Source organism: Mandrillus leucophaeus, unplaced genomic scaffold (genome assembly GCF_000951045.1).
Source record: "Mandrillus leucophaeus isolate KB7577 unplaced genomic scaffold, Mleu.le_1.0 Scaffold372, whole genome shotgun sequence".
In the NCBI taxonomy this organism is placed as follows: domain Eukaryota; kingdom Metazoa; phylum Chordata; class Mammalia; order Primates; family Cercopithecidae; genus Mandrillus; species Mandrillus leucophaeus.
In genome coordinates, this window is record NW_012103943.1 from 2364068 (window position 1) to 2373640 (window position 9573).

Below are 9573 nucleotides of genomic sequence, written 5' to 3' on the forward strand. Positions count from 1 at the left end.
ATATGTTTACCTATGTAACAAACCTGCACGTTTTGCACATGTATCCTGGAACTTAAAGTAAAATTTTTTAAAAAACATTAATTTAACTTTGCCATAATTAACTCCTTGCTTGGGTGATTTCTAAATCTCAGAAATTACCACTAAAGAACTTATCCATGTAACCAAACACAACCTGTTCCCAAAAATCCAACAAAAATAATAATTTTAAAATATTTTAAACTTAAAAGAAAAGAAAGGAAGGAATACTTTGAAAGTAAAACTCATCTGCTTCCCAACTTCTTCAAAGGAGGCAATAATGTAGAGTAGGAAAAGCATGGATGATGGCGTTGACACGGGATTTTAAATCCACCTCCAATACGGTTCCAGGTCTTGAAGAACTCACAGTCCACTAAAAGACAGACACACCAACAGATTGATAATTACATAGGCCTTCCTATGCGCCAGGCATTGTGATAGTTTGTAAATAGGTAGAGGGTGGCCTGCAGTCAGCACAGCCACAGGGCACGAGAGGCCCTAATCTACAGGTTGTGCCATGGCTATGTCTAGTGTCAGATTGCTTGCCAGTGTCTTAAGAAAGCCAGATGCCTGGCTTGGACTCTTGGGTGTGCTCCAAGGGACACTTTCACACAAACTCTGTACTCCTGGACTCAATACTTATATTTTTTCTAGTACTAAGTTAAATGCATCAAATTATAAAACCCTTTTCCATAATATTTTCTCACTGAGACTCCTAGGACTTGTAATATCTCCAGAACATATTTTTCCATTTTCTATAGGACTCAAAAGTAATATAACCTCTAAAAAAAATCCACTGAAAAGTCTCTGTAAAAAGTGGAAGATGAAGAGGACGCTGATGAAGAAGGTGATTGTTAAGGAGATGAGTGAGCAGGAAGAGGAGCTTGAGGATGAGCCTACTATGGTCAAAGATTATAAAGACCTGGAAAAAGTAGTGCAGTCTTTTCAGTACAATGTTTTCCTGAGCAGAGGCCTCGATGTTGGGAGAAACAATGAGAAGATAGATTCTACAAAGATGAACTCAGGCTGAATGGGGGAAAACTGCAGAAGCAAAGCAAAATGGTCAAGGTGGGAGACACATTGGATCTTCTCACTGGAGAGCATAAAGAAGTAGGAACAGAGACAGTGATACAGATTCTCCTAAAAAAAAAAAAAAAAAAAAAAAAAAGGTGTTTGAAGACAAGACTGAAAGTGAAAAATATAGAGCAGTGTTACGCGATGGTGAAAAAACTTAAAAGTTGCCTAAGAAGAGTATGTCTAAATAGATGAATTGCTTTATAGTGAGAAATAAAGAGACTGCGTAAACATTGTGCCTTAATCTTCATAACAAACCTCTGAAGTGACGATAATAATACTCAGCATTTACTGAGTACTTGCTATGTGCCAAGCACTAGTCTAACCATGTGTCATGTCTAATGCCATTTAATTATCGTGATTACCTTGTGAGATAGGTACTGCTAGTAGCCTTGTCTCACAGATGAGAAAATCAAGCCTTGGAGAAGTGACTTCCCAACGTTAAACAATTAGGAAGCCACAGCATTGGAAATCAAACTTTCCTGAATCTTGACACTGCCATGACCACTATGATCAAGGGAAGCACAGGCTGCAGTGGGAGTGCAGAGGAGGAGTGCTTTATCTAGTCCTAGCCTAGTGACAAGAAAACGTTTCCTATAAGGAAGTCTTAGCTGAGACCTGAGAACAAATAGGAGTCAGAAGGCAAAGAAGGTAAAGGCATGTGCAAAGACCCGGACAGTTCCCAGGAATTCTGAGTAGTTTGGTCTGATTGGAGCATAAGAGGAAAAATCAAGACAGGAGAACAGAGGTCAGGTCAGGAAAAGTTTTGCTGTGTGTTGTATTCATCAGAACTCTTGTGGTTTCAAGAAACAAGTCTGTGGAGGTGCCCTAGAGAGAATCAGAAATGTACTGGTTCAAGTAGCCCGACTATGGGAACCATGAAGTTAGATTGGTCTCCCTCTCTATCCTAGTTTTTTCTGTGTGGGCTTTATTTTCTCAGACCACCTTCCTCCACAAGACAGAAATTAACACTAATATTACCGCCTTCAGGATTGCCTTTCATAGTAGCCACAGAGATTCTTTTCTCTGAAGTATAATGTTTAATTTCCAAACATTTCGGGATTCTTCTAGCTATGCCTCTTGTTGTTAATCAATAACTTATTGAACTGTGATCAGAGAATGTATTTATACTTAAGGTATAATTCCTTTGAAGTTTTTTAAGACTGACTTTACGGTTCAGCATATGACCAATTTTGCTAAATGTTTCATGTGGACTTTAAAAGAATATACATTCTTTTATTTGGGGATGCAGAGGTGAATAAAGGCAAATGTGATCAGATTTGTTTATCATACCGCTCAAATGTTCTGCTCACTCATGGATTTTTTGTCCATTTATTCTGTCAGCAACTACAGTAAATGTGTTAAAATCTCCCACTATAACTGTGAACTAATTTATCCTTTTATTTATGTTAACTTTCGCTTTGCATACTTGAAGCTACATAATTAAGCAGGTACAAATGTAGAATTATTTCTGGTAGGTAAACCCTTTTTAACATGATGAACTGTCCCTCTCTCTCTACAACTGCTTTTTGTCTTAAAGTCTGTTTTATGTGGTATTAGTATAGCTGTGTTAGCTTTCTTTTGGTTAATATTTGTATGGTAAACAGTTTTTCATCTTTTAACTTCATCTTTTATCTCTCTGCATCCCTCTGTGTGAGATCTTCTCCTTGCAAGCAGCATAAAATTGGACTTTATCTAGCCCGAAAATCTTTATCATTTGATTGAATTATGTGGTCCATTTATATTATATAATTATTAATATATTTGGGTTTAATCTACCATCTTATTTTCTACTTGTTTCATCTGTATTTTTTCTCTCTTTCTTTTTCCCTTCTTTTGGATTATTTAAATATTTTTGTTACATTTTTACCACATTTGCTTTTACTTCTTTTTTATTACTTCAACCATTACTCTAGAGGTTATAATGCACATCTTTGGTTTATTATATTCTAATGTAAATTAATTTTTGCTTCTCAGACAAGGCCTTAGAACAATTTAGCTACATTCACACTCTCCTACCTATGTGCTCTTATTGTCATAAATTTTAATTATACATATATATAATAAAACCCACCACATCTTATTATAATAAAGTTTTAATAATATTAATGTAGATTTACCTAAATGTTTATCCTTTGCATTAGTCTGTATTGCTCTGTACATTACCAGGCTTCAATCTAGGATTATGTTATTCTGCCTAAAGAATAGCTCTTAGCCAGGCACAGTGGCTCACTCCTATAATCCCAGCACTTTGGGAGGCCGAGGTAGGCGGATCACTTGAGACCGGGAGTTTGAGACCAGCCTGGCCAACATGGTGAAACCCCATCTCTACAAAAAGTACAAAAATTAGCCAAGTATGGTGATGCACACCTGTAATCCCAGCTACTTGGGAGGCTGAGGCAGGAGAATCGCTTGAACCCAAGAGGTGGAGGTTGCAGTGAGCCAAGATCGCACCACTGCATACTCCAACCTGGGTGAAAGAGCAAGACTGTCTCAAAAAACAAACAAACAAAAAAGAATAGCTCTTAGTATTTATTTTATTGTGGCTTCATTCACAACAAACTCTCGCTTTTTGTCTGGCATTGTCCTTCATTTTTAAATGATACTTTTGTTAGGTACAAAATCCTAGGTTGATGGTTTATTTTCTTTCTCAACACTTTAAAGATGCCATTTCAGTTTTTATTTCTCTTAAAAAATAACTCTCCATCTTATTGTTACTCCTTTGAAGATAATGTATATTTGTTTTTATTCTGGGCCCCTTTATTATTTTCTCTGGCTTTCATTTTCAGCAGTTTTGTTATGTACCAAAGTGTGGTTTTACCTGAATTCATCTTGATTTGGGTTCATAGTACTTCCTGGATCAGTGGTTTGATGTCTTTTGTCAGGTTTGACAAATTAGCCGACTTTCTTTCCTCAGGTGTTTATTGGCCTCATTTTCTTTTGCCTCTTTTTCTGGGGTGCCAATCACATATACATCAGGCCTTGTCCCAGTGTGTCTTACGGCATTTTCTGCACTGTCCATTGTTTTCCCTCTCCATGCTTTAATCTAGGTTTTTCTATTGGATCTGTTTTCCACTGTACTAATCTGCCTGTCTGTCTCTTTTTCAAGAATGTCAGCTAATTGGAATCATACAGTATGTTGCCTTTTCAGATCAGTTATTTCATTTAGTAGTACGCCTTTGCGGTCTCTCCAGGTCTTTTCATGACTTGGTAACTCATTTACTTTCATCACTGAATACTGTTCCATTGTCTGGATACACCATATTTTGTTTATCTGTTCACCTCTTGAAGACATCTTGGTTACCTCCAAATTTGGGGAATTATCAATAAAGCTACTTTAAATATTTGTGTGCAGGTTTTTAGGTGAAAATAATTTTTCAACTCATTTGGGTAAGTACCAGAGAGGACAACTGCCGGATTGTATGGTAAGGGTATGTTTAGTTTTGTAAGAGACTGCCAAACTGTCTTCCAAAGTGTTCGTACCATTTTGTATTCCCACCAGCAATGAATGAGAGTTTCTGTTGCCCCACATTAGAATCAGCGTTTTAGGTTTTAGCCATTCTAATATGTGTATAGTGGTAGCTTCTTGTTTCAAACACCTGTTTTTTGTTTTGACCATAATTTTAGTTGTTTTCAGCAGAAGTATGACTAAGACAAGCCTCTCCACCACGCCAAAGAAGAAATGAGATTTGCTCTCTCCAATTCAAAGTTCAAAACTTCCGAGGAAAGGCTCTGATGGGCCCAAGTAGAGTCCAGTGCTCCTATCTGACAAGGGAAATGAGGCTTACACGATGACAACCTCAATGCAAACCATATGGTTGAATTAGGCAAAAGCATTTATTGGAAGGAAGGAAGCATTTCTAAAAAGCAGAAAGGAGTGTTGAGAACTACAGTCAACGGGTATCTATCAGAGCGCCATGCCGAGAAGTGAAAACTTTACCACTTTACCCTTGGCCTAATAATACATCGTTAAGGCAATGCATTGGCACTGACATGGATGAAACACAGAAATAATTATTCATCTGAACATTATCTGATATTGCCAGATGGCTTTCACTATAAATAACTTATGAAGAATATTTTAAATCATCCATGTTTTTACTATAGTATCATACACATTGTTTTCACTTATGATTTTTAAATTGACATTGTTTCCATGAGTCTGTAAGCATCTTCCTTAATAATTGTGAGTATAGTTGGGAATTAAGGACACAGTCTTTGGAACCAGACTGTTAGTGTCAAATTCCAGCTCTGCCACTTGCTAGATTTATGATCTTCAGTCATTTAACTTCTCTGGGCCTCAATTTTCCCACTGAAAAGTAAAGATACTACTAATACTTACCATACTGGCTCATTATAAGGATGAGATGAGTTCATACATATAAAGTGCTTAAAACAATACATGTGTGTCCAAAACAAATACTTACTGTTATTGTTCTATTCTTACATAAACTTTTCAAAGAACCAGTCTTACATTAATTGGTGGTATTGGTTTCATTTTCTAATATATTAATTTATACTTTTTAAAAATTATTTTATACTGTCTGATTTCCTTAAGCTTGTCTTTTGAACTTCCTGGGACAAATATCTAATTTATTGAATTGCCTTCTTCCTATTTAATCATGAAAGAAGTTAATGCCATTACTTTAGCTCTGATGATTGTTGTTTTTTCGTTATAATTTTTCATGTATCACTGAAGATTTACTTCTCTTTTTGACTCACGACTTGTTCAGTAAGATGGTTTTGGTTTGTTTTAATTTCCAAATGCTTGGTTTTCATTGTTGCTATAATGTGTATCTTTTGAGACTAGTTTCTGGTTTTATTATGTTTAGTCCAAAACCATGGTCTTTTCTGCTTTGGGGAATGTACTGCATTTTCACAATGGCCTAACATATGAACTACTTCTGTTCAAATTATCTGGACATAAAGAAAGAAGCCATGTTATTTATAAATACAGATGTGTATACGTAACTGTTACATCATGTCCATTAGTTATGCCATTTAAATCTTCCCTGCCCTCATTTATTTTTTACGTGCCTGATTTGTCAAGATATGAGAGAGGGGTGTTTCTATCTTACATTATTGTTAAGAAATTTCTCCTTGCATTAAAGCTGTGATATTTGGCACACTGTTTCATGATGTCACATCTTCTTGTGAATTTTACTTTTATAAGTGTAAAATGAGCTATTAGTCCTATTTAGCATTTCATTATTTGAATTCTTCTTTATCTAAAATACAATTGCAAGCCCTTCTTTCTATGGTTTCTATTTGCTCTTCCCAGCTTTTCACAGTTGGACTTGTTTCTTCACTAGGTCATTGTACATTATAGGTAAGCTTTTCAATATAAGGATTTAACCCCTTAAAATTAACTCTTAGCCAGGCATGGTGGCACTATCTTATAGTCCCAGCTACTCAGGAGGCTGAGGCAGGAGGACAGATTGAGCCCAGGAGTTCCAATCCTGCCTGGGCAAAATAGCAAGACCACATCTGTAAAAAATACATGTAAAAAAGTAATTCTTATGACAACATGTATTGTAATGTATTTGTCGCAATTTTTTGTTTCTTTGCTATTTTCTTCATTTCCTTCATTGTTTTCTACACAAACTTTTTTTCTCCCGGTAATTTGGAAGGTGCACATAATTTGTTAAAATTGCATCTGTAGTTATTTCTTAATAAGACCAAAGCATTTGAAACAACACTTATCTCTTAGCCTTGGGAGTAGAACGCACTTTAGTTCTTCCTCCATGTAAAACGAGATCATCAGCACACATGTTCCTTCGCCTTCTCCTTTTCCTGCTTCTCCTTTATCCCACCTTTATCAGTCAAACCTTAGATTAACTCAAGTCTTTATTTTCACTGATACATACTTTTCCCTGTTTTATTTCCATTTCCCGAGACACTTTCGTCAGAATTGGAAGTAGGAGAAAAATTGATATAATGTGAGTTTCTCTTTCCAGAAGGCCTCAAACAATGCTTTATCTGAAAATAATTATTTTGCATACATAGGATTCAAAGGATTTGTGATGTTAGGTGATAGGTTTTCATTACATCCTATGTTTAGTGTTTTTTTTCCGTGTATAAGCATACCACCAATGAAAGACGTGATAAAAGCACTTTAAATGTCTCCTTATAAATCCTGTTGTCAGTTTAAGAATGTTATTCAAAATGTAATGGTCTGATAAGAATATAAGGTTTTTAGAAATCTGTTCTAAGAATCTCGCAGACACAAGCACAAAATACAGTTATACCAAGACTATTACTAGGAGCTCTATATTTAAATTTCAAATAACTGCAGTCAGAAAGCTATGAAAAGCATGAGATTCTCTTTCTTCTTATAAAAAGGAGACATTGCCTACTTTTGATTTCAAGGGAAGAAGGACAATAGAGAGGCAGAAAGGAAGCGGCAGAAAGGACAGTCAAAATTTCTCCTCCAGCTGGCTAGAAATAGATGAAGATGGAGATTCTCCAAATAAAGGAGACCAGCCCTAGGGGTGATACTTTGACATCAACTTAATGCAAGCAGGACGACTTACAAATAACCCTTCCAACTGAGGTCTAGGAATCCATTTAGAAAGAAATAAGGGCTTTTTGAAAAAGTTTTTGAATTTTGCCTAGAAAGTTATATCTTTAAAGAGAACTCTTAGAGACTATTTTCCTGTTAAATGATCCATTCATCTGTCTCTTCCAACAAAACGCTTCCTAGTTTGTGCTGTAAAACAAACCACAGTTGAATGGAAGGTTTTCAGTTACAGGACAGGTTCCCCAAAAAGCGAGCTCTGGGAAGCTCTGAATACAGGATGTTCATTAGGGTGCAGTTCCAGGAAGAAGAAGGGAAGACAAGGAAGCAGGGTTGGTCAGAGGAAGATGGTGGGGCGTGATACAGCCTCAGTGAACTCCTCAGCTGACCCCACAAGTAGCTATGAAGCTGGGATGGCCCTTCTTATAGCCGCCTCATGTTGAGATGCAGGTGGGCCCTCTTCCCCAAGAAGGCATAACCCTGGGCAATATGGCTGTCTTCAGCGAAGGCCAATTCCCAGAGAGGGCTAAAGCTAAGGGTTGTCAGCTAGCAGCCGAGGGACAAAAGTCTTTCAGTCCCAAAGGGAGATCTGTCCCGGCTGCTCAGCATTCACTGCAGACTCTGTCCGGGCTGTCCTCATGCCACACTCTCTCGCTCAGCACTCGCACCCCTGACTGCAAATACCATCACTATACAGATAGCTCCTAAATGTATACCTTCAGCACAGAGATTTCTTTAGGACTCCAGACCCATATATGCAACTATTTCCTTGATATCTTCACTTGATGTTTCAAGACACCTGAATCTCAGCATGTCCAAAACTGAAAGACACCTGAATCTCAGCATGTCTAAAATTGAATTCATGGTCTCTGTTACGAACTAAATGTTTGGGTCTCCCTGAAATTAATATGTTGAAATCTAACCCCCAAAGTGATGGTATTAGGAGGTAGGGCCCTCATGAATGGGACTAGTATCCTTATAAAAGGGACCCGGAGAGCTGTCTACCTCATTTTTCCCCCACGTGACAAGGAGAAATCAGCCATCTGGAAAACCTGGAAGAGGGAATGCACCAGAACCTGACCGTGCTGGCACCCTGGTCTCTGACTTCTAACCTCTAGAGCTGTGAAAAATACATTCATGCTGTTTATCAGCCACCCAATCTGTGATGCTTTGTGGAAGTGACCGGAACAGACTGAGGCAGCCTCTGCGCTCCAACCTGCTACTCCTCCTGCCATGCCTGCTTCAGGAATCTGTCCCATCATCCACCCATTCACTGTTCCAGCCAGAAACCTGAGAAGAATTCCTGCCAACTCCTTCTTCCTCCTACATCCAATCACCAAGTCCTGGCAACTCTCCCTCCCAGATGTCATTTAAATCAGTCCACCCTCTGTCTCCACAACTCCACCCTGCTCTGCTCTGTCGCCTGATCGAATAGCTGTGCTTTCCTCCCCACCAATCCTACAGCCCACAGTCTGTAAGACCACAGTCTCAAACCTAAAGTCAGCCCGCAAGGTGCTTTATGACTTGTTCTCTTCCTGCTCCTCTCTTCCCCATGAGCTTCCCCGGCCTCCCAAACACCCACTCCCTCCCAGCCCAGAGACTCTCCCCTGATGCTTCCTTTCATGGTTCCTCTTCAGGGAGCACTTTTCCCACTCCTTTAATTAATTCCTTGTGATTCTTGAGAGCCATTTAAATATTACTTCCTCAGAGAAGCCCCCTGAGGCCCTGGACTCAATCCAATTCCTTAGCACCCTGTTCATTGTTGAAATACCATAATACATAAAACTACATAGTTAGTTGTGTAATTGTGACTTAATGAGAATGAGGACTGAGTTTTTACAATCTAAATATCAGTAAGCAGGGGTAGATGGGTAAATCTTGGTTCATTGCATATGATGAAATATTATGCAGTCATTAAAAATGATGACATAGTATACGGAACATGGGAAATGATTATGACATAATTT

The 9573-nt window shown here is 38.0% G+C and overlaps 1 pseudogene; it reads left to right on the plus strand.

Annotated features, from left to right (window-relative positions):
* The first annotated feature begins 532 nt into the window (after positions 1-532).
* LOC105546870 lies at positions 533-1280 on the plus strand (annotated as a pseudogene).
* The last annotated feature ends 8293 nt before the right edge of the window (positions 1281-9573 follow it).